Source organism: Gorilla gorilla, chromosome 4, assembly GCF_029281585.2.
Source record: "Gorilla gorilla gorilla isolate KB3781 chromosome 4, NHGRI_mGorGor1-v2.1_pri, whole genome shotgun sequence".
NCBI lineage: Eukaryota > Metazoa > Chordata > Mammalia > Primates > Hominidae > Gorilla > Gorilla gorilla.
The window spans coordinates 46142903-46169193 of record NC_073228.2 but is presented as its reverse complement, the minus strand read 5'-3'; the positions used below and the strand labels follow the sequence as shown (position 1 = coordinate 46169193).

Here is a 26291-nt window from a genome sequence, read left to right as displayed (position 1 = left end):
GGGAGGATTTGCACCCTGGCCTTCTGAGTTATCTGCTGGCTCTGCAGCCTCTCCAGTCCTTAGTTCCCACCCTAGAGGGGACAAATCAGAGCTTTTCAACCTGTCTGGAACTGTTAGTCATCATGACCTCCATGGTTCAGCTTGACTGCACTAAAAGATCCTGATGGCTTCCAAAATGACAGCTATTTCCCTTTGCAGAGCTTTGCGCACTTTCTCCCACACCTTAACAGGACTCCCCTAGAGGATAGTTTCAGGCAGGACCAGCCTCATGGGAATGCCACCTGTGCAGTCAGGCAGAGCCACATGCTTAGAAGGAGTCTGCCTTTGGCCTAATGCATTCTTAATATTTCTTGAACAAGTGCCCTGCATTTTTATGTGCACTGGGCTCTGCAAATTATGTAGCCCATCCTGATTTCAAAGTTAGCAACCTTCACCTGAAGGGGGTGGCGGTGGTGGTGCTACTGCACTAGAAGAATGGACACCCAAGGTCTTCTTGGCAGCAGGGCACCTTGGGATGATGGGGATGCCACCTGCTTCTTCCCATTCCACTTTCCCCAGACAGAGGTGCGAGGTGAGCTTGGAGCAGGGCAGCGTTCTCATATTCACTTTCTCTCTCTCTCTCTCTCCCTCCTTCTCCCATCTCCCCGTCTCCCCGTCTCTCCTTCCTGCAGGCTGTAGATGAACCAGACAAGGCCAGGTGGAGGTGACGCTCCTTCTGGGCCCAGAGTTGAAGACCTACCCTTAGGTTTCCTTGACAGCCTTAGTTTCTTTCTGACTCTGCTGGGCTTGCAACCAAAGGCAGCCCATCTGGCTGTGCCAGGGGTAAGAAAAGACATGATTTAGCGCCATAACAATTTTAACATCAGGCAAAACAGATGCCATGTGAGAGAGACTCAAGGTAGAACAGTACATGGCAGATTAAAGAAAGGACCTAATTAGATCTCAAACATACAACCTTGAGTTTAAAAAAGGCGTTTTGCTGTGTGATATGTAACTGTGCCACCTTCTGTGTAAAACAAGCCACACATACACACACACGTGCTGACACACAATATATATTTCCCATGAGCCCACGCATATATGTGAAAAAAAATTTTTAAGTGTGAAAGGATCACACCAAATTCATATAGTACCTGTTGCCTCTGAAACTGAGGTGGGTTGTCAGAGGGAAGATTATCTGTGACCATCTAACAATTTATAAAAGATAATCACTCGAGTGGTTTTCAAAGTGCTCCAACTGTGGGGCAAGGGAGGGTTGTCCATCCATCCCTTCCTCCCTGGGGTTCTGGTAGCGCCTAGCCCCAATGGATTGCACAGCATGCTGCAGTTGATGGAGTACCATCGCCTCCCTTGTCTTAGGTGATGCCCAGAGCAATGCCTTGTGGGGGTAGGGCAGGTATAATTATTATTCCCATTTTACAGAGGAGGCAACAGAGTCAGAAAGGTTGAGTGACTTGCTCACACACGCAAAGCCAGTAAGCAGCAGATGGGGACTCTTTTGTCCTCCAAGCTGAGTCAGACACAGAGGGGGTGGAATGGCCGGGGCCCAAGTGCTATTTATTCCCCATGGCTATTTAGGGTTTGCAGGATATGTTTTCCCTCTAGGCAGATATAGTTTCTCCTAGACCCACTTTGAGCCTCCAAACAGACAAGGGATGTGCTAACCCTTCTCCTGAACCACAAAGGTGATGCCCTCTCTACCTGCCTTATGGTGCTGGGAGACACACTCAAACAGCAGCAGCCAAAGTAGAGACTTCTTTTCCTCTGATACCAGTCCAGCTCGCTGCCTGCCCAGACTAAAGCTTCAGTTTCCCTTGCAAGAAGAATCCCAGCCTGCCGCATCCTCTTTTCCTGATTGGTTCTCCCTCTCTGGCTCCTCTTCCTCCTTTCAGGCCACTGAGTGGCTCCTCCTCTCACCTTCCTGGCCACTGATTGGCTCCCTTTCTCAGGTTCCTCCCCCCATCTTTCTGACCACTGATTGGCTCCCCTTCTCTGGCTCCTCCCACCTTCCTGGACCTGCCTTTCTGTCTTCCACCAGAGGTTGCCCTAGGCTGCTGGACTTGGTGAACTTTTAGGTAAGTGGGTCTGGAGATATCAGTGACACACTGGCCATATAAAAACCGGCTGGAGCCCGTTACACAGCCAGAAGCCAGGACCCCAGGCCCACAGATGCTGATTCAATAGGTTTGTGGTGGAGCCCAGGGATCTGTAGTTTATAAAAACAAGTCCCAGGTAATGCTGACATTCAATGCAATTGAGAAATCACCCATCTAGTCCAAACCTTTAAGTCAAAAACAGGCAAACCCAGGCCTTAATTACTTGTCCAAGGCCACATAGCTAATCAACTGAAACTGAATATTGGGCAGCTCCTGGTCCCCACATGACACCTCTCCCCACCCCGCAGATACACACACACACCTCACGCACCTCCTCCAGATTTGACTGGCTCAGCTTCTGTCCTGAGGCCTGACTAAGATCTGGTCTCTTTACTTCTAGGCCACAGGACCCAAAGTCCAGGCCAGAGCAGTTCCTGTGGAACAGGAGCAGGACAGCAATTTCTTGGTGAAAGGTGTTACACCGCAGGGGCTAAGGCCTGGCATTATTCTGCTGCCTGGGTGGAGCCCAGGTCACACACCAAGCAGTGATGAAACCTGAGCTGCCCCTCCCTGTTCCCAGCTGTCCCAGGAGGCCCCAGGGGCCTGGTCCCACAGCCACTCTCCCCAAGATTCAGGTGTCACATAACTGGGCCCCAAGCCAGGCCTCTGGTTCTCAGGCAACTCTCCCCCTCCCTGGGGCCTGCAGGAATCTCAAGAGATTGCAGTTTCCTCTGTTAGAAATGGCTGGAAACCTTAGGAGGGCAGAGGGAGGGTGCTGAGGCAGCAGGACCCCCTCCTGGGCCCCAAGTGATCCTTTCCCACTACCAACGAGCCCTGAGCAGACGAAGTGTTCCAGGTCCTGCCACTGTGGACTGCTGCCACTTGGACCCTTCACTGCCAACCCTGTGCCCCCACTACTCCTTCTGCCTTGGCCCTTGTCCTGATTCTGCTCAACACACTTGTCACACCTTCCCAAAAACTGCAGTTCTGAAGTTCGTAGTGTGCAGGGGAATTATGAGAGCCAGCCCTTCCACTTCTGGAAAATTGCTACTGTGACTATACCCACTCTTCTCTGGCACTCAGGAAGGGGAGACAGCAGAGATAGAAAGAAGGGCTCTGAAAGTCTGAGGTACAATATCAAGTACCAGCTGAACAAAGCTGGAACTCGCACACATTGCTTGGTAATGCAAAATGACACACAGTTTTGAAAACAATTTGGCAGTTTCTTATAAAGTTAAACATGTACTCACCATACAAATTAGCAATGCTACTCATAGGTATTTGAGTAGCATTTCGTTTCCCAAGGGAAACGAAAACCATGTACATGCAAAGACCTGTTTGTGAATGTTTATACAGACTTCGTTTATAATCACCAAAAACAGGGAACTCCCCAAATGTCCTTCAGCTGGTAAATGGATAAATAAACTGGTACATCCATACAATGTATAAATGGCTGCTCAGTTTGTTTATCCATTTACCAGTTGTCCACCACATTAACATGATTATATCAATTGATGCTGAAAAGTCAACACCCATTAAACAACGATTCAATACTCATCCATTATAAAATTCAAAGAAAAATTGGAATAGAACTTTCTAAACTTGATAAAAAGCATCAACAAGAACCCTACAGCTAACATTATACTTAATGGTGAAAGACTGAATGCTTTCGCCTTAGATGAAAACAAAGCAAAAATGTCTGCTGTCACCACTTTTATATGACATAGTGCTGTGAAAGTTTTAGCCAGTGCAATAAGGCAAGAAATTAAAAGGCATACAGATTAAAAAGGAAGAAATAAAAACTGTTCCTATTTGAAAATAACCTGATTGCTTTTGTAGAAGTTCCCAAGGGATATACAAAATATTAGTACTAGTAAGTGAATTCAGCAAGGTCACAGAATACGAGATAAACATACAAAAATCTGTTGTATTCCTATGTACTAGAAATGAACACCTGGATATCAAAATTAAAAATACAATACCATGTGCAACTACAAAAAGAAAAAGAAGAGATACTTAAGTGTAAATCTACAGGATTTGTATGCTGAAAACTACAAAAAGAAGATGAAACAAGTCAAAGAACAGCTAAATAAATGGAGAGATGTACTATGTTCATGGATTGAAATATTCAACATAGTAAAGATGTTGACTTACTCCGCAAAAGGATATATGAGTTTAATGCAATCCCTTTTAAAATCTTGCAAAAATTTTTGTAGCTATACACAATATTACTCTAAAATTTATGTGGAAAGACAAAGGAACTAGAATAGCTATCTTAGTCTGTTTTGTGTTGCTATAAAGAAATACTAGAGGCTGGGTAATTTTTAAAGAAAAATGGTTTATTTGGCTCATGATTCTCATGGCTACAAGTTCAAGATTAGGCATCTGCATCTGACGAGGGCCTCAGGCTACTTCTGCTCATAGCAGAAGGCAAAAGGGAGCCAGAGTGTGCAGAGATGGCATTGTGAGAGAGAGGAGGAAAAGGAGGGTGTGCTAGGCTCTTTTAACAACCAGCTCTCACAGGAATTAATTGAATGAGAACTCACTCGCTCCAGAGAAGGCCATTAATCTATTCATGAGAGATCCACCCCTATGACCAAAACACCCATTAGGCCCCACCTCCAACATTGAGAATTAAATTTCAACATGAGATTTAGATGAGACAAACATCCAAACCATAGGAATAGCAATTTTGGGAAAAAAAAAGAATAAATTGGGAGGAATCAGTCCATCTCATATCAAGCTACAGTAATCACTGTATAGCTACAGTAAGACTGAATGTTATTGGCATACAAGATACAAGATAACTTACAAGACTGTATGTTATTGGCAGAGAGATATACATCAATGGAACAGAATGGAGAAACCAGAAATAGACCCACACAAATATGCCCAACTAATTTTTGACAAACGTACAAAACTAATTCAATGGAGGAAAATAGCCTTTTCAACAAATGGTGCTAAAAAAAAAAAAGCCTCTAAGTCTTACACCTTATACTAAAATTAACTCAAAATGGATCATTAACTTAAATGTAGAACATAAAACTATAAAACTTCTGAAAAAACAGGAGGAAGTCTTCAGGATGTAGGTCTATGCAAAGAGTTCTTAGGTTCAACACCCAAAGCATCACCCATAAAAGGAAAAATTAATAAATTGGACTTCATCACAAAAGCTTCTGTTTTGTGAAAGGCCCATTAAAAAGCATTAAAAAGATGAAAAAAAGCTACATACTGGGAAAAATATTTGCAAACCATATATCCAACAAAGAACTAGTATGTAGAATATATAAAGAACACTCAAAACTCAGCAGTCAGAAAACGAACAATCCAATTAGAAAATAGGTAAGAGACATAAAGACATATTTCACCAAAGAAGACATCATATGGCAAATAGCACATAAAAAGATGCTCATTGTTCATCATTAAGGGAATGCAAGTTACAATCACAATGAGAATCACTATGTACCTATCAGGATGGCTAACATAAAACAGTGATAATACTAAATGCTGACAAGGATTCAGAGAAACTGAGTCATTCATACATTGCTGGTGGGAATGTAAAATGGTACAGGCACCGTGGAAAACAGTTTGGCAGTTTCTTTCAAAAACTAAACATACAACTACTGTACAACCCAGCAATTGTACTTCTGGGCATTTATCCCAGAGAAATGAAGACTTGTATATAAATGTTTATAGATGCTTTATTTATTTGTATTAGCCCCAGACTGAAAATGATCCACTTGTCCTTCAACACAGAAATGATTAAATAAACTGGGGTATATCCTACCATGATCTAATACTCAGTGACACTGTTAGGCTTTGTGTCCCCATCCAAATTTCATCTTAAATTGTAATCCCGAGGTATTGAGGAAGAGAACTGGTAGGAGGTGATTGGATCACAGGGACAGTTTCCCTTATGCTTCTCTCACGATAGTGAGTTCTCACGAGATCTAATGGTTTTATAAGACAGTTTTCCCTGCACTTGCTCACTGTCTCTCACCTGCTGCCGTGTAATATGTGCCTGCTTCCCCTTCTGCCACAATTGTAAGTTTCCTGAGGCCTCCCCAGCCATGTGGAACTGTGAGTCAATTAAACCTCATTTGTTTATAAATTACCCAGTCTCAGGTAGTAGCTTTATAGCAGTGTGAGAATGGATTAATACACTCAGAAAGAACTACTGATACACAAAACGACCTGGATGAATCTCCAGAGAATTATGCTGAGTGAGAAAAGCCAATCCCCCAAAGTTACATATGATTCCATTTATATAACATTCTGGAAATGACAACATTATGGAAATGGATAACAGATCAGTGGTTGCGATCAGTTAAGGAGAAGATAGGGATGGGAGGGAAGTAGATATGGCTATAAAAGGGCAACATGAAGATCCTCATGGTGATAGAAACGTTCTGTATCCTGACTGTGTTAACATCAATATCTTGGTTGTAATATTATAGTTTGCAAGTTGCTACCATGGGAAACTGAGTAGAGGATTCCCCAATTATCTCAAAATTTAAAATTTTAGGTAAGAAAATTTAAACTTTGAAGAGAGAAAAAAGATAAAACGCTGCTGCTTCTCCAAGATAAAATAAGAATGGCCATGGCTTCCCGACAATCACCTGGACTTACCTGAAACAGACTCATTGAATCAGGAGAATTGGCTTCCATGTTCTACAGCCTCTCTTCCTCCCTCCAACACGAGTAAGCCCTCTGTAGTCTCTCCTCCTTTCCCCTACCAAAATGTAAAAAAGCTGATAAAGCACTAATACTAATCATAAATAATTGTTCAGACAGTGAGTGTATACTCACAAAGGGATGTGCATTTTAATGGGAACAAGTCATAGTAAGCTAAAAAATGAACCACCAATACTGAAATTGCTGATACAGCAGGCAGAGGTAGGAAGACACTTAAGATGGCTGGAAAAGGAAGAACTTCCTTGAACTCTGAAAACCCATCAGGCCTGCAGGCTGGGTTGATTCATCAGGCCAGCTGTGCCCAATAGGTAGAGTGGAGAGATTTAAGCACCAGGGTAGGGGACAGGAAATGGCAGAATGAAGATATCAGTAGTGTAGTGCTCCAGGATTGGATGGGAATGATTAGAAAGAAAGAGAATTGAGATTTGAAAGGTAAAAGATATTTATTCATTTGCCTAGGACGTGTCACCGCTTTAAAAATTAATTAAATTTGTTAGAGATGACATCTCACTATGTTGCTGTATTAGTCTGTTTTCATACTGCTATAAAGAACTGCCCAAGACTGGGTAATTTATAAAGGAAAGAGGTTTAATTGACTCACGGTTCTGCACAGCTGGGGAAGCCTTGGCAAACTTACAATCATGGTGGAAGGTGAAGGAGAAGCAAGGCACCTTCTTCACAAGGCAGCAGGAAGGAGAAGTGCCAAAGCGAAGTGGGAAGAGGCCCTTATAAAACCATCAGATCTTGTGAGAGCTCACTCACTATCACGAGAACAGCATGGGGGAATTGCCCCCACGATTCAATTATCTCCACCTGGTCTCTCTCTCGACATGTGGGGATTATGGAGATTATAATTCAAGATGAGATTTGGGTGGGGACACAAAGCCTAACCATATCAGTTGCCCGGGCCAGTCATGAAATTTCACCACTGTTTTCTGCAAAGCACTGTACATTCCTATTCTAGTTAGGTGATCTGAATGTAAAGTGGCCATTTTGGAACAATTATTGGCCTGGGTGTGATCACCTGATCCAGCCCTGACCAATCATAGTACCTTTCTACCTCTGAGTTTCAGTAATTGGTTGAGAAGGTGATGGGTAATTCAAGCCTAGCCAATTGGAGTCTTCTCCTATTGGTTGGTTGGTTGGTTGTAACTGGAATTGGAGTTTTGTCTACTGTGATGAGACTGAGAGTATTAGGCCTTGGACCAGCAGCACGGGAGAAGCTATCTAAGCAGGGAGCTGACACCTAGAGAACCAGGCAGTAGGAGGGAGGCCTGGTGGCCCCAGAGTCTCTGGTTTAAGTCATTCCTGAGGCTGGCTGCATTCTTGTCCAGCCAGTGGTTTGGATACTGGAGTCAATAAGTAATCCCCATACTCCCCTTTCCCAGAAGCCCGAGCAAAGCTGGCTCTGTACGCAGGATGAGGGGAGGCTTGTGTGTGTGTGTGCGCTGTGGGTTCCTGAACAGAAAGTTCTACCCCATCTGATGAGCCCTGGCAAAAAAGTCATCAGAGATGGTACTGAGGCTCTGAAAGCCTACGTGCTGGGGAAGAAGATCCCAAGGAAGCAATAAAGTAGGAACCATCTTTTCACTTATGGAGCACCTGAGCTGCACTGGATAGCACACTCCAGTGTAAATGTTATTAGTCCATTTTTCAGAGGAGAAAACTGAGGCTCACACAAGTAAAGTCAGTTGTTCGAGGTAACATGGTAGTAAGAGGCAGGCTTGGTATGGGACCCAGTCATTTCTTACTTCCAAGCTAGTTTCTTTCTAGTTGGCCACCCTATTCTCCAGGAGCCTCCCATTCTCTTAGCAAGGCACAGCTGCTTATTTAAAGATTACTCAAAGCTTTTGACCAGCTCAGACATCGCAGGACTCTGAATCTCATAACCACAGGGGTCCTGGGAGGCAAGTGCCAATCCAATGAGCCTTAGAGGCTACTATTTAGAGCCAGATATGAGACGGTGTCCATGCTGAATATGAGACCCTGGGAAATTACTTAACCTCCCTGAACCTCAGTTTCCCTATTTCCATCTGAGTTAATAATAGTAACTGCCTCCTATGGTTGTTGGTGAGACAATGAATGAAAGGTGCTTAGCATATATGAGCAGCCTCTGGTCCTTATGAAAGAGAAACCCAGAGTCCCCTGTCTCCAAGTCAGCCCTCAGATGTCCCTAATCCCCCAGCCTCTGACCTTCTCCCTCCTCCCAATTTCAGCCCCGGCCAGGCCATTCCTGTCTAAACTTTTCCAAATGTCACTCTTTTTTTTTCTTTTTTCTTTTTTATGCTTTTTGTCTTTATCTAGGTGACATTTTTCTTTCCTTCCACAGGGATTGTTATAAGAACAGGAGTGAAAATAACAACAGAGTCTCTGGCCAGGCCCCTCCTGAACAGTGGGAGGATATTTCGGCCTAGAGACAGCCACAGAGAGTCCCAAGGGGGTGGGGGTCAGGGGAGGGATTGAGCTAAGGGAATGCTGGGGCAATTCTACAGCTAGGTCAAAGGGCAGGCCTCCCTCTCCAGAAAGGACTCCACTGACATAATCTCAAGTATGATGAGTCAATAAAATCCAGCTCTGGAATTCTTGGCAAAGCTGAAGCCTTCCCTGTCCACATGAGACTGTGTTGGGTGGCTCAGTTTGGTCAGTCCTGATCATCTCCCATCTGGGTGGAGAGACCAAGAGGCAGAGCTGGCAGCGACAGACCCCCCCCCCACAGCCAGGCTCTCCCAGGGCTCCAGGCCCCTCAACCTTGCGTGGCTGTGCTTGGTGAACTCACTCGTCTTCACAGGGGTGTGAGGACTGTCTTCATCTCAGAATCCTCCACAGAGGCCGGTACCTGTGAGACATCAATTAGAGCCTCAGTAAGGATTGAATCAAGTGACAGAAAACCCTGCTGTCTGGAAAAAGGAAGAGGAGGACCTTCTGAGAGGAGATATGAGTCACTGGCAGAAGACTCCATTCACAAACATGACTCCCCATTGTCTGCCTCACACACAGTGCCCTCTCCCATTCTCCAGGAACTGGCCATCCTCAACCATGGGTCCCAGCTAAAACCCCGGGGCTTAGCTCACTGGACCAAAGAGCATCTGACTGAAGCTTGCCAGTCAGATTCTTTTCTCCTAGGAATGTGAACTTTTAACCTGAGACACATAGCAGGTGAGAGGCATAAATGGTGACCCCTGGAAGGAAGGTCCATGGGCACAGGGTGAAACCACCTTTACAAAAAGTGCATCAGCGAGAGAAATCTAAGCTAACTGACTCCAACTTCACAAGCTAACTGCCTTTGTTAACTTTAAAACAGAGATGATAACAATCCCTTCCCAAAACTAACCCCCTTCTTGCTTGATGACCAAAACTGCCTTTGTAAGGCTGCGTATGGCGGCTCACGCCTGTAATCCCAGCACTTTGGGAGGCCGAGGCAGATGGATTACTTGAGGTCAGGAGTTCCAGACTAGCCTGGCCAACATGGTGAAACCTTGTCTCTGCTAAAAATACAAAAATTAGCTGGACATGGTGGTGCATGCCTGTAATTCTAGCTACTCCAGAGGCTGAGGCAGAAGAATCACTTGAACCCAGGAGGCAGAAGTTGTAGTGAGCCGAGATAGTGCCACTGCACTCTAGCCTGGGCAACAGAGCAAAACGTCATCTCAAAAAACAAAACAAAACAAAACTGCCTTTGTAAGACTAATGAAAGTCCACAAGATTAGGATCATAGGAGAGGCCTGAATTCTGCTAAGATGCAGGTGTAGCTAAATGATAACCAGCCATTGTTCCCTAGCTTGAATTTCTGTGATCATTTACTGCTCCAGAGATCACAATATTTGTAAATTCCCCAATTGCTCTGATAGATGACATCACTATTGTAAAAATGAAAGATTGGTCTTTGAGATATTTTTCGGACTTTTGCATTCTAGTAACAGACTGACTTCACCTGGGCCCATAACTCATACCAAGGAACTAATCCAACTGCTTCTGTGACTTCCACCCAGGAACTGACTCAACACAAGAAGACAGTTTCAACCCTCTGTAATTTCATCCCTGGCCCAACCAATCAGCATCCCCCATTCCCTAGCCCCTTGACTGCCAAACTATCTTTGAAAAACCCTAACCTTTGAGCTTTTGGGGAGGCTGATTTGAGTAATAAACTCCCATCCTTCCACTTAACTAGCCCTGTGATTATTAAACTCTTTCTCTACTGTGGTACTGCTGTCTCAGTGGATTGGTTTTATCTGTACAGTGAGCAAACAAGAGCACCATGGTTTCCAGAGATGCTTCTGTTGCTCTTCCTCCCAAGGCCTATGTTGTTAGCTAAAAGCCATAGTCTCTCCCTGATATAGTTTGAATATATGTCCCTGCCAAATCTCATGTTGAATTGTAATTTCCAATGTTGAAGGTGGGGTCTGGTGAGAGGTATTTGGGTCACAGGGGCAGATTGCTCATGGCCTGGTATTGTCCTTGTGATAGTGAGTGAGTGCTCATTAGATCTGGTTGTTTGAATGTGTGGCACACCCTACAATCCACTCTCTCTCTCTTGCTCCTGCTTTTCCCCTATGATGTGCCTACTTCTGCTTTGCTTTCTGCCATGAATGAAAGTTCCCTGAGGCCTCCCCAGAAGCTGAACAGATGCTGGGGCTATGTTTGTACAGCCAGAAGAACCACAAGTCAACCAAACCTCTTTTCTTTATAAATTACTCAGCCTCAGGTATTTATTTATAGCAACACAAAGAATGGCCTAATACACTCTCCAGTTCATCCCCTCTTGTGGCTTGAGCTGGCTAAAGTTTATCTGTGTTGCTTTCAAGCAAAAGAACCTTAACTTTCATTCCCATGGACCCTTCAGAGGCCAGCCTGTAGCCCAGTGTGATACAGATGTGCCTCTGTCATCCAGATGTGAGAACAGGGTGGTAGCTAGAGGTAATTAGGGTCCCATGAACCATGGGCTGTGTGCTTCTTTCTACAATCCCAGGGAGCTTGAAAGAAGGGACATTCCAGCCATGGGCCTTCTGGAGGAAGTGAGCTCAGAGGAAAGAGCGCTAGATTGGAAGTTGGGAAGCCCAAGTCCTAGGCTTAATTCAACCCCTGACTTGCTGTGTGACCTGGGATTCTTCTCACTGTCTATCTGGGCCTCTTGTTCTTTTATCCTTTCTAAGTCTCCTCTCCAGTGGGTTCTTGGGCACCTCTTTTCCTGTCCCAGTCTTCCCTTCAAACTTGTCCCTCTCTTCCCTTCCATTCTGCCCCAGTGTGCACACACACATGCACACACACATGCACACTCACAAATGTGCTCTGTCTCTTCTGTCTCCTTCCTTCCTTCCTTCCTTTCCCTCCTTCCTTCCTTCCTTCCTTCTCATAAGATGCCTTAAATTAGATGCATCATTTTGGTGTTTGGTGAGAAGCCAGGGGCTGTATCAGTCAGGGTGGGTGAGGTTGGGCTGCAGTAACAAGCAGCCCCCAAATTTCAATGGGTTTCTGACTCATGCCACCTGCCCATGATAAGTCCACCAGCTTTTACTCATCCTTACCCCAAGGCCTGGAATGACAGAGTAGCCACCCCCAGGCAAATTGCCAGTTGGTTGGCCAACGGACTGTCATGACAGCAGGAAAGAGGAACATGGCTGATCCAGAAACAACAGTGTGAGCGCAATCATTTATTTGGGAGGTGCAGGAAACACTGGTATCAAGTAGAAAAGTGCAACTGGGAAGGGAAAGCAGCTAATACAAGATGCATATGAAGCCAGCTACCTCTGTGGGTGAATGAACTTAATCCCGTGGGATACCCCAGGGAAAGAGTGAGGAGCACATACTGCAGAGTGATCCCACCTGCAGCATGGAGTGAGGGAGCCTGGGTATTTGTGTCTCAACTCCCCAGAGTCACTGACTGAGAGCTGATGAAGGTGATAATGTGTAATTCCCCTGCACTTCTGGCTGGTAGTGCATGTAGGCTGAGCTGTCTTTTTTGGGCCTGGAGAAATCCCTCAGGCACAGAGATGCAGACACTGGCAGGTAGAATTCAGCAGGGAGGGTCCAAGGGACACTGACAGAATCAGCCTCAAAGGTGAATCAGGCACTGGCTTTTCAACCTTCCACCCAGAAGTGACATGTACCACTTCCACTCACATCATTTGTTAAAGCAAGTCACATGGGCAGGCAGAACTTCAAAAGCATGGAGGATGCAATCCTACCGTGTACCTAGATGGAGATGCAACCAGAATGCTTGTGCTTGGTCCACGGACAAGCACAAGGACCCAATCCACTTGCACACTGCAGACATAGAAAGCAACTGGACTGCACCTGCCAGGAAACATCAACACTCCTGCCACTGCCCACATTTGGTCTCCTGCTGGAACTGCTTCCAGCTCCTCCCTTCCCCCACCTCTCCACATTGGCTTTCCTCCTGCTGTTTTCTCCCACTCTCTTCTCAGCAACAGTCACTTCCAATTGGCCCTTGGCCCTCCCAACACACAAGTCCTAGGGGAATTCCTCAGCTCCTCCTGGCCACCTCTCAGTCATAATAACTGAAAACATTGTGAGGAGAAAATTGCATAGGCATCCACTCTTTATTCTTCTTCTCCTCACCCCCATGTGAGGGGAACTATCATCAGTTTGACAGATGAGGTAACTGAGGCACAGAGAAAGTGACTATGCAACTGTGTATCACTTTCTCTGTGCCTCAGTTTCCTCATCTGTGTGTCATGCAGTGAAACACCTGAGCAGGATCATGGATACACTTGAGCTCAAGGATACATGGATCATAGTAGACCTGGGAGTGGAAAGTCAGGTCTCCTGGCTCCTAGCCCAGCGCTCACCCTTTCCCCACATGTGGCTTTTCTGGGGTCAAGTCCTGATTCCACCTACATCCTAGGGCCACCAGCACTACCTCACTTCACCATTCTAACTGCCAAGCACTAATTTCACAACTCCATGCCTTCGCATGTGCCGTCCCCTCCTCCTTCAATGCCCTCCATCTCCAACAACCAGAGGGCACCCCAGAAGCTGTCCATCTCCCTCCAGGCCACAGGTGCAGGCGCCCCTGGGTCCTCTCCCTGCAGGCTGGATGTGCCAGCAGATGAATTCCCTCCACTTGTGACTACAGCCACTCCAATGCCAATTCCATGGCTCATCACCCCAATGCTGGGAACGCTCCCCTCCTCTTGGTCGGCCCACTCCACTAGTTCAATTACCTGCCCCGGTGAAGTTCCACGTGGCTGTCAACCTCAGCAGCTGGCAGCCAGCCCCAAGCTCCACAGCTGGCTCAGCCCCACTCCCTCTCTTGGGAGGGCAGCAACAAGAACCTTCCTGCTTAAACCACCCTCCTGGGCTCTGGTGCAGGCAGCCCATGGACACTAGCCTGGGCTTTCTTGTGGAGCTATCCCTACATAGGACAGAATCTGCAGTTCCCAGACATCTGTTGTGCCAGGATGTTCCACACTAACCTGCATTATCCCCTTTTGTCTTCAGCATACAACACTCAACTTACAGAGGAGAAAAAGGAGAGAGAAATGGATAAAGATGCAGAGAAAACAGTGATCATTGATCCACTCAGAGAATATTTATTGAGGACTTACTATGTGCCAGTCACTCTTCTAGACACCAGGATAGACAGACACAGGGAGGAGCTATATAATAAATATTTTAACAAAGACATATTTCTGATAGACTGGTAAGTCATTGATAACTGCTCTGGAGAAAAATAGCACAGGGAAGGTGATGCCTGGTGAGGGTGGGCCTGCCTAAAAGGGGAGTCGGGGCTTCTCCCTCTGAGGAGATAAAATTTGACCAGAAATCTGGCAAAACTGAGAAAAAACATCATGTAAAGCTTTGTGGAAGAGCATTCCAGGAGGAGGGAACACGGCCTGGCCAAGGCACTAGATGGGAATGAGCTTGGAGTCTGAGGAGCTACGAGAAGGTGGTGTGGTGGAGCACAGTGAGGGAGAGGGTGAGCAGGCACGGGTTTGGACTGAGGTTGACTGATGTAGGGCCTCGTGTTAGGATAAGCCAGCTGCTGTAATAAAAAAAAAAAAAACCCCAAGTTTCAGTGACGTGACACAATAAAGAATCAATTTTTGCTTGTGTAGTAGTTCAGTTAGTGTTGTCACAAGACAGGTACAGGAGTTCTGTTTCGCATACTTGGGGATCCAGGCATCTTCCCACTGTGTGACTCTGCCATTTCCTCACGGTCCTCACTGGATGTCCATCCAGCTGGCATGTGGGGAAAGTGTGGAGAAGGCACACTGCTCTCAACCACTTCGACCCGGGTTAACACATGTCACCTCCACTCACACTCCATTGACAAGAATAAGGCATAAGTCTCCGCATCCACCATCACCCCACCCATGCAAAGAAGCAGAGAAATGTGGCACAGCAGGGAGCCTGGGACAAAGAGGAGAATGTAGAGTTTGGTGAGCACTGGCTGCCTCTGCTGTAGGCCTGGAAGGCTTTGAGGAGGCACTTGGATTTTATTCTAGAAGTGATGAGAAGCTGTTGGAAAGTTGAGACCAGAGGAGTGAAATGATTTGGTTGGTGTTTTAGAGTCTCCACGGGCTGCCGGGGAGGAAAGGCTAGGAGTGGTGGTTGGAGTAAAGCATCGCCCAATGTTTCTCAGCTAGTTCAGTGGTACAGTTGGAATTTGAACTTGGCCTGTCTGGCTCTAGAGCCCTTGGGCTTCACCCCTGTGTCTGCTGCCTCTTGGAGTGTGATGTACAGATGTCAGCTCTTTCCTGGACAATTGCAGTAATCGGCCTTCCAACCCATCTTGTGGCATCCTGGAGAGGACTGGGCATGGTAGGTAGAGGACAGATGTATTAGTCCATTTTCACACGGCTATAAAGAAATATCCAAGACGAGGTAATTTACAAAGGAAAGAGGTTTAATTGACTCACAGTTCCACACGGCTGGGGAGGCCTCAGGAAACTTACAATCATGGCGAAAGGGGAAGGGGAAGCAAAGACCTTCACACGGTGGCAAGAGAGAGAAGAAAGCACATGTAGGAGTGACTGTCAAACACTTATAAAACCATATGATCTCCTGAGAACTCACCTTTTTTAAGGAATTAATGCCCTTATAAAAGAGGCCCAAGGGAGCTTGTTCCCTTCTTCCACCATTCCACCATGCAAAACCAGCAAGAAGGTGCCATCTATGAGGCGGAGAGTGAGACCTTACCAGGCACCGAATCTGCTGCCACCTTGATCTTGAACTTCCCAGCTTCTAGAACTGTGAGCAATAAATTTCTGTTGTTTATAAGCTACCCAGTCTAAGGTATTTTTGTACAGCAGCATGAATGGACTAAGATAAGCCCTAAGACAGCGGGTATGCCTCCATGGACACCTAAACTAGGGGTCAACAGAGCCACACCACAGAAGGAATCTGGATCCCTGTTCTTCTGTGTGAGTGAAGTCACCCACTGACTTGAAATATCCACCTGATTAGAGGAAAGAGAATTCAACTTCTATCTTCTGAGTTTTTGTTAGGTGGTTTGTGACAACAGCCTGGCTTATACTAACTAATACACCAAGGAAAATCCCCAGCTGATTACTGAGAGGGAGTCAGATGCGAAACTCTACAACACACTGGCATGAACCAAAATCCATGCAGGATAAGGGGTCTGTCACAGGTGATGTAATAGAAGTGTCATTGTCACCTGTGTTACGCTGCTGCAGGGTTACAGTTTTTCCTAATTTGGTTTTTTCCTTTTTATTTTTTCATGAGGCAGTTTTCACTCTGTCACCCAGGCTGGAGTGCAGTGGCACAATCATGGCTTACTGCAGCCTGGAACTCCCAGGCTCAAGCAATTCTCCCACTTCAACCTCCTGAACAGCTGGGACCACATGTGCACGCCACCACGCCTGGCTGATTTTTAAATTTTGTTGTAGAGGTGGGGTCTCACATGCTGCCCAGGCTGGTCTTGAACTCCTGGGTTCAAGCGATCCTCCTGCCTCCGCCTCCCAAAGGGCTGGGATTACAGGTGTGAGCCACCACGCCTGGCTGGCTTTTTCTTTTTTAAATACTATTTCAACACATATAGAACTTGGACTTTTATTTCATGACTTACATCACGGCTTTCATGTACTTGTGACCATTCTCACGTTTCTAATGTCGTGAAGTGTTGTATTTTTCCCTCTGAGGCACTTTGAAAGCAAGTGCTTTTACTGGGGGCTCCACCGCTACACGGACGATGGAGGGCAGCGCTGGGCCAGGAAGAGCCCAGCTGGGCCAGCCTGGTGGTGAGGAGTGTTTTGCTCGCCTGGCTGCTTCCATCTCTGGGCTGTCTCCCCCTGCTGGACAGTGGCCTCAGGCTGGGTCCCAGGGAGACTGTCTAAAGCCACTTTCCTTCTAAAGATGAGCTGTGTGTGAAGTGCCAGGAGAGTAGACTGTCAGCCCCACCCCATGAAGACCTGCTGAGCAGAAGGCACAGGAGTGGCCCCCCTGGGGAGGCCTGAGAGTGCTTCATACAAATCATGCCAACTCCATCTGTGGGAAAAGACTTTGGAGGGTCTCACCCCGTCTCCACTGTGGTGCTGGGGACGGTGACAAGGGCCTTATAGCCCTTTCACAAAAGCAAAGCAAGTCAGAGCCAGAAGGGCCTTCAGACACTCCTCAATCCAACCTTCTCCATCTACAGAATGGAAATTGAGGCCAAGAGCAGGGAAGGAACTTCCAGATAGAGCTTAAGTCTCGGGTCCCCGGCAAGAACATTTTCTGCTAAAGCTGGCCAGCTCCCTACAGAGTTGTATAGGCAGCTTCATTTCCACAGCCCATTTTGTATTAAAAAAGCAAACCACAAACAACATTCCATCCGCTCTAACTGAAAATAAACACAGGCCCTCAAGATGCTGGCCCCTGAGCTCATTAAAAGCAAGGTTTCCTGACTCTCTGGAAGGAAGACGACTTCCACACCCTGGTGGGATACTGAATGTGCCCTGTGGTACACAGGAGGAGACCCAGACTAGGTGACAGACCAATGGCTAGAAGCCAATGACCTGGATTCTGGTGTTAAATAAAATGTATGGGAGGGCACTGATTTGGACTAAGCTCCTGCACTAGGCTCTAATAGCTCAACCCAAAATGGAGTCACTCATGCTAAGGTTACATGACCAAACCGAAACCTAAGTTGTTTACTTATGAGATCTGACCTTCCAAGAAATCAGGAGAGAGATGGTAGCCAAATCCCCAAACAGGCCAGTTTTAGTTGGCTGAAGAAGAAAGTCTCCTCTGCATTAACCCTTACGAGGAAAGCAACCTGAAGTAACCTAATGTTAACCAATCTTCTTTTTTGTACTATGCTGTTTTCTTGTTCCTGCTCAAGTTACCATACAAAAACCAACTGTCCTTGGCCAGGTGCAGTGGCTCATGCCTGTAATCCCGGCACGTTGAGAAGCCAAGGCAGGAAGATTGCTTGAAGCCAGGAGTTTGAGACTAGCCTAGGTAATGTAGTGAGACCCTGGCTCTACAAAAGAAAAAAAGTTAAAATTGGCTGGGCATGGTGATGTGCGCCTATAGTCTCAGCTACTCAGGAGGCTGAGGTGGGAGGATCACCTGAGCCCAGGAGTTCGAGGCTGCTGTAGTGAGGCATAATTGTGCCACTGCACTTCATCCTGGGTGACAGAGTGAGGCCCTGTCTCAAAACAAAGCAAAACAACAACAACAACAAATCTCAAACAACTGTTCTGCCAATGGGGTGGAGCACCTTTCTAGACATTTCCTAGACGGAATACTGCCTGATTCATAAATCCCTAATAAAAGTCAATTAGATGACAGTGTCATTGGGCCTTATTATTAAACTTACTAAACTCAGCTTGTTGAAATTTGGTTCTTTGACGCAGGTCACACCTATAACTTCGTGTGGCTGTGGGACCCTCGGGTGCCCTTTCTGAGCTTTGAAATTTCAGGGAGAAATTTCAGAGGGAATTGGATTTGGTGATATTCCATGATTCTAATTGCAGAGGAAGGAAACGTTTTTAGGCCAATAGGGCAGGCAAAGCAGGATCCTGTTTCCCGGTCAGCCCAGCCCAGAAGACAGCAGAGAGAAGGAGCCAGCTTGAGCGGGGGCACAGGGAAGAGGTCATCCCAGCCACCCTGTACGGGGGCTCTGAAGCCGGGCACTGCAGCAGAGAAAACCTGTGGCACAGGGTCCGTTTGCGGAGCACGTGGGCCTGCTGGGTCTGGGAGTGTCTTCCCACAGGGGTGTCTTCCTGGTGTGAGAAGTCATTTGCCAGGGGCTCTAGCTGGAAGCGAGTGAAGCTCTTGACAGAGAACCCGCAGGCCCATTTTTGCCCTTGCACTCATCATCCACCCTTTCTTGCAACCCTGACAAGGCTGAATGTGGCCCAAACTCGGGCTCCTGCAGGCCTAGCTTCCTTCTGCAGTGCCAGCATCGCCCCCATCCTGGGCATCCCCTGACTCTGTGCCCACTGTTCCCAGGGCTGAGCTCCCTGCCACTTTCTTTGGTCTGGAGAATTACAGCTCCTAATGAAACACAGCCACAACACCCCTGTGCCAGGATATGCTTCTGTTGTAGCCCAGGATGTAAAACTACTTCATACACTCTCAAAATTAGCTTCCGACTCCTCTCCATGAGTAAATGCACAGCAGTCTATTCAAAACCCCACACTGTGGTTTCCTGGGAGGTAGGGACCATTTGTAACCAGAAGGAACAGGAGACTGCACCTCTGGTGGCCAGCCTGAGAAGACAGTTGGAGTTTCTGGCTTTCATTCCATTTCTGTCTGTCTTCCACTCAGCCAGGGCAGCTTGCTGACTGAAGTCCTATGCGCATGACTCAGAGGCAGACTGACTCCCTCTAACCACAGCTTCCATCAGTTCCAGGCCACCCCCAACCTGCCTAGGCTCAAGCCTTCCAGCTGGCCTCCACCTCCTCTCCCACCCACCATTTTCCAATCTCCGCAAGGAACCCTCCCTGCAGCCTTGATTTCTGATGCTTCATCTCTCTCTGTCTCTTCTCCCCCAGAGTGTCTTCAGTCCTTTCTGCCAGGAAGCCTCTTCTTCCTTGCTTCAAAATTCTCTTCCACCTCTCCTTTTTCTCTTGCTTCTTCTTCCCCTCTCTGCCTTTTCCACCGAAGCCCTCCTTGATTAAGCAGGAGAGAAAGGAGAACATTCCTGAGCCACCTGTAACTGTGCAGCATGACATCATTCTTTCTGCTAGACTCTGCATACCAGGACCAGAGGAGGCAGGTGGCATCCCCTGCTCACCCACACCAGCTGTACCGGTTCTTCCTTTTTGGAATTAGTAAAGCCCATTCTAAAGTTTATAGAGAAAAATAACCAAGCAAGAATAGGCATATTCTAAAAAAGAATAGTGAGGGGGCCCAGACCTACCAGATATTTAAAACAGTATAAAGAAATGGCAATTAAAACAACACGAGTAGATAGATCAATGGAACAGAAAAAAAAAGTATAGAATGAAACCAGAAAGAAACACCAATCTGGCATGTGGTAGAGATTGTGTTTCAAATCACTGGGGATGCGATGGATTACGTATTTTAAAAACTGAACAACTCAGTAGTTATCTGGAAAACAAAGTTGCTCTAAAAAAAGCCTCTCTTTACCCAAAAACTAGAGCAAATGCAATCTCATTTGCATGCCCCAAAGAATTTTTATGGGGCTGAATTTCGTAACTAATTGGCATTAAAGAAAAAATACTTGAAAACATACGAAGCACTTGCCCAAACATTGTACCTTATCTAAATCTCAGATGCTTTAAAGTCTTAAATATATAAATGAGTCATAAAAATACTACCGAGAGATTTTAAAAATTAAATGGAGATGGAAAGACCTTTAAAAAATAGGGTACAAAACCTAGAAGGCACAAAGAAAAAGTTGACAAATTTGACTACATAAAAGTCATATTTCCTCCAGGGGAAAAATATCATAAGCAAACAACAAACTGGCATCTCTTTGAACAGGGAAAGGGTTTAGTTTTATATATATATATATATATATATATATATATATATAAAGATTGCTCCAGAGCCATAAGAACAGTTCACAGTGTGGTATGGTGGCTCATGCCTATAATCCTAGCACTTTGGGAGGCCAAGGTGGGTGGATTGCTTGAGCCTAGGAGTCTGAGACCAGCCTGGGCAACATGGCAAAACCCTGTCTCTACAAAAAATACAAAAATTAGCCAGGTTTGGTGGCACTGCCTGTAGTCCCAGCTACTCAGGAGGCTGAGGTGGGAGGATTGCTTGAGCCTGGGAGGCAGAGGTTGCAGTGTGCTGAGATCATGCCACTGCACTCCAGCCTGGGCAATAGAGTGAGACCCTGTCTTAAAAAAAAAAAAAAGGAAAAACCTCACAAGAAGCAAAGAAGAAGAAGAAGAAGGATGCAGAGGAGGAGGAGAAGGAAGAGGAGAATGAGGAGGAGGAGAAGGAGAAGAAGAAGAGTTCACAAAGAAGAACTAGTGGTTTTTAAACAGATGAAAAAACGTTCAACCTCACTCACAAAAGAAATGCAAATTATGCTACAAGGGGATAGTGTTTTTTCACCTGTCAAATCAGCAAAGTAACATATCCTCATACATTGCTGGTGAGAGTGTAAATTAGTACAATCTCTGAAGAAGGTAAGTTGGCTCTATCAGAATTAAACATGTATATGCCCTCTGACCCAGAAATTCTCCTCCTAGTTATTTATCCCACAGATTAAATGTAAAAGGGTGTATATGCAGGGCTGTTGTATTGAAGCATCTCTTGAAAAACAAGATAAATGGCTAAGGGAGGAATTGACTAAATGAATTATCTGTAAAATAGAATACAAGCAACTGTTTAAAAACTGTGGCTACTAGGCTAGGTGCAATGGCTTACGCCTGTAATTCCAGCACTTTGGGAGGCCGAGGTGGACAGATCGCTTGAGCTCAGGAGTTTGAAACCAACCTGAGCAACATGGCAAAACCCCATCTCTACCAAAAAAAAAAATATATATATATATATATATATACACATATATATATATATATATACACATATATATATATATATACATACATATATATATATATATACACATATATATATATATATATATACATATATATATATATACAAAAATTAGCTGGGTGTGGTGGCTCATGCCTGTAGTCCCAGCTACTCAGGAAACTGAAGCAGGAGGATCGTGTGAGCCCAGGAGGCGGAGATTGCAGTGAGCCGATATCGCGCCATTGCACTCCAGCCTGGGCAACAGGGTGAGACCCTGTCTCTAAATAAATAAATAAATAAAAACTGTTGCAACTCTCTCTGTGTGCTGAAAGATCTTCAGGATAAGTGAAAAAATCAAGGAGCCAAAAAAAAAAAAAAACAAACAAAAACCCACAGAGTATATGCATGGTGTGTAACTGTGTTACCTGTTCCAGGAAAATAAAAGTAATTTTCACACATATGCATTTATCGACACAGGCTGTCTCTGAAAGGATCTGTGAGAAAGTGGAACGGTGGCTAATGTGGGGTGGGGCTGTGTGTCTGGAAAGAAAAGGACACTTTCCACAGGATACCCTTTTGTAGGTTTTAGATTTTGTTCTAACAAATGAAATCATTTAAAAGCAACAAAACCCAGTTCTTCCTGCAGTCTCCCTGAGCTTTCCTGGCACGGTGGATCCTCATTTCTTGTTGATTCTTTGCTGCTGGCCTCATTTCAAAGCCCACTCTGATGATCCATCCCCACCAATCTCGAAAAAAAACCGGCCAGGCGCAGTGGCCTATAATTTCAGCACTTCGGGAGGCCGAGGCGGGCAGATCACTTGAGGTCAGGAGTTCGAGACCAGCCTGGCCAACATGGTAAAACCCCATCTCTACTAAAAATACAAAAATTAGCCAGGTGTGGTGGCTCTTGCCTGTAGTCTCAGCTACTTGGGAGGCTGAGGCAGGAGAATCGCTTGAACCTGGGAAGCTGAGGTTGCAGTGAGCTGAGATCACGCTACTGCTCTCCAGCCTGGGCGACAGAGTGAGACTCCTTCTAAAAACAAACAAACAAAACAAACAAACAAACAAAGCATGCATTTCCCATGGAGGGAGTTCCTGGAACCCTCCTGGGCTTCACCACTACCCTCTGGAAGAGACCCCCTCCAACATCCCCTGGCGGGTAGATGAAGCCACAGCCACTGAAACAAATGAGACAGTTAAGCTGCCCCCTCCTCCCACCCCACCCCCCAGCAACTTCCATACATCCGGCTGTTTCAAAGAGCAGACAAGGCCAAGGCCAGGACAATCCCTCAGATCAGATTCCTTGGTGTGTGTGTGAATGTTAGTGTGTGTGTGTATGCTCACACCCGTGTGTGTGGAGGCAGGTCTGGGGGCAAAAGGAGAAGGAAATCCACCCACATCAGCATGCATTTTCCCAGCTGACAAGAGCCACATCACTAGTAGAAAATGGGAACAGGTCCCATGGAGCTTATGATTGTCCCGAGGCATCTGGCAAGATTCCTGTTTGGCTTGGAAAGTCATTCCTCCTTCCCATCGGCATTCCCTAATCCCTTGCTGGGACCACCTAGCTCAGGCTGGGGTGCAGCGTGCCACTCAAGGGAGGGGAGCACACAAAGGCAAGCCGCATGGTCCTCACTTGGAAGAGCAGCCTACAGGAACTGCGGGGGAGCTGAGAGACCAGGCTGATGGTTCCCAAACATTAAAAATACAGGTTCCCAGGGCCCATCCCATCCACTGAAGCAGAGCCTCCAGAAAGTGGGGTCAAGGATTCAGCATTTTAAATATTTTTCCAGATGATGCTGATGTAGCCTATCCAAGAGGTGCTGTCTGGGGTCTTGAACCAGGGAAAGCCACTTATGGGCAGGTAGGGAAACTGAGTCCCATAGAAAAGAAGTGATTCACCAAGGTCACCCAGAGAACTAGAAAAGAGCTGGCAGAGTGTCACCCACAGTCAAGCCTGTGCTGCAGGATGGCCGAACACAGACCAAAAGCCCCACAGAAGTGCCCAGGATTGATGGGCTGGTGTTTCAGCAGAGTAGGAGGCAGCCTGGGTGGTGTTGGGGTGACTGAGGGACCCCCAACTCCAAAACCTTAAGGGGAGAAGAAAGAGGAGTTCACATTTCTTGAGCATCTACTATGTGCCACATATACATTGCTACACAATGGTGCTGTGTTGCTTTGCACCCAGCGTTCACATAATCCTTACCACAGGTAGGCATCATTCATACCCACTGTGCAGACAAGGGAACTCAGGCTGCAAAGGCCTAAAGTCAGTGAAGCTCAGAGCAGGTCGCCAACCCTGAGGTGTGTGGCTCTGATCCCAGTCTTTTCACAGCTTCACTGCTTTCCCCAAGGCCTCAGTCCACTCTCTGCCACTCACTTAAGGCAGCAGGCACGAGACGGTGCTATAGGCTGAATGTTTGTTCTCTCCAAATCTCATATTGAAATGCAATCCCCAGTGTTGGAGGTGGGGCCTGCTGAGAGGTGTTTGGGTCATGGGAGTGGATCCCTCATGAATGTCTTGGTGCTGTCCTTGTGATGGTGACTGAGTTCTCTCAAGATCTGGTTGTTTAAAAGTGTGTGGCATCTCCCCTGCCCCTTGCCCCTGCTCTGGCTATGTAATATGCCAGCTGCCCCTTTGCCTTCTGCCATGATTGGAAGCTTCCTGAGGCCTCCCAGAAGCTGAGCAGATGCCGGCACCATCCTTCCTGTACAGCCCGTGGAACCATGAGCCAATTAAGCCTCTTTTCTCTATAGATTAACCAGCCCCAGGTATTTCGTTTTTTACTTTTTTCCCTATTTCTTTTTCTTTTTTTAAACTTTGTTGTTTGGGGTTTTTTGTTTGTTTTTTTTTCAGGTATTTCTTTATGGAAATGCAAGAATGTCCTAACACAGATAGGGCTCCGTGGTGGACATCCAGGCAGGCATTTATCTCTTCATTTGCAGAGTGTCTTCCTATGGTCGTGAGCACACAAAGCTGGGCTCGGTGCCTCTTATTTGCCGTGTGACCTTGGGCAAGTTACTTAACTTCCCCAGTCTGTGTTTCCTCACTTGTAACAGGGGATAAGATCAGCTATTCCACAGGGTCACTGGGAGAAGTCATCTTATCAAAATATAATGATGTCTAATATTTACTGGGTTCTTCATATGCGCCAGTCACTGCACCGATCACTCTACAAGCATTTCTTCCTTTAGTCCCCATGACAGCCCTGCCAGCTGGTGCTGTGAGAGCCCTGGTTTACTGATGAGTTTCCTAACTGAGACTTAGAGAGATTAGGTCACGTGTTCAGGGTCACACAGCCAGAGACCAGACCCAAAATCAGAACTGGTATGCTTTTTCTTTTTTTTTTCTTAATTTATATTTCTAATAGATAAATAAAGAGTGTACGCATTTACTTCATAAAATATGTTGTTTGAAATATGTATACAATGTGGAATGGCTAAATTAAGCTAATCAACATATGCATTACTTTACATACTTATCCTTTTTTGTGGTAAGAACACTCAAAATCTACTTTCAGCAATTTTCAAGAATGCAATACATGGTTATTAACTATAATCACCGAGTGGTACAATACATCTCTTGAATTTATTCCTCGTATCTACAGAAATTTTGTATTCTTTGACGAATATCTCCCCAACCTCTCTGCACCTGGCCCCCGCCCCTGGCCAGTCCCTGGTAACAACTATTCGACTCTCTACTTCTATGAGTTTAGCTTTTTTTGATTCCACATATAAGTGTGATCATGCAGTATTTTCTTTCTGTGCCTGGTTTATTTCACTTAACATAACGTTTATCCATGTTGTTGCCAATGACACGATTTCCTTCTTTTAAAAGGCTGTACAATGTTCCAGTGTGTCTATAAGGCACATTTTCTTTATCCATTCATTCACGGATAGATGTTTGGGTTGATTCCATATCTTGGCTATTGTGAACAGTGCTTCAATAAATATGGTAGTGTAAATACCTCTGCAATACTAATTTGATTTCCTTTGGATATACCCAGTAGTGGGGTTGCTGGGTAATATGAGAGTTCTATTTTTAATTTTTTGAGGAACTTCCATACTGTTTTACATAATGGCTGTACTAATTTACATTCCCACCAACAGTTTACCTGAGTTCACTTTTCTCCACACCCTCTCCAGCACTTGTTATCTTTCATCTTTTTGATAATAGCCATTCTAACAGGTGTGAGGTGATATCTCACAGCAGTTTTCATTTGCATTTCCCTGATGATTAGTGATGTTGAGAGCATTTTTGCATGTACTTTTTGGCCATTTGTACATCTTCTCTCTCTCTCTTTTTTTTTTTTAACTGGGTCTCTCTCTGTCACCCAGGCTGGAGTACGGTGTTGCTAACAGAGCTCACTGCAGCCTTGATCTCCCAGGTTCAAGCAATCTTCCCACCTCAGACTTCCAAGTAGCTGGGACCACAGTCGAATACCACCATGCCTGGCTACTTTTTTTTTTTTTTTCAGAGATGGGGGTCTCATCATGTTGCCCAGACTGGTCTCAAACTCCTGAGCTCAAGCAATCCTCCAGCCTTGGCCTCCCAAAATGCTGGGATTACAAGCA

At 45.8% G+C, this 26291-nt stretch overlaps 1 long non-coding RNA gene across 2 annotated transcripts in view; it reads right to left on the bottom strand.

Annotated features, from left to right (window-relative positions):
• Window positions 1–26291, bottom strand: part of LOC134758429 (uncharacterized) — a 93375-nt gene that overhangs the window by 25087 nt on the left and 41997 nt on the right. The window contains exons 4-5 of one of the 2 annotated variants that reach the window (XR_010133603.1): window positions 9568–9627; window positions 6726–6828 (exon numbers count right to left, since the gene is read on the bottom strand). This is a non-coding gene — a long non-coding RNA (uncharacterized lncRNA). Of the gene's footprint in view, window positions 1–6725; window positions 6829–9567; window positions 9628–26291 lie in introns of those variants that run through there. The other variant, XR_010133601.1, reaches the window with a different exon arrangement.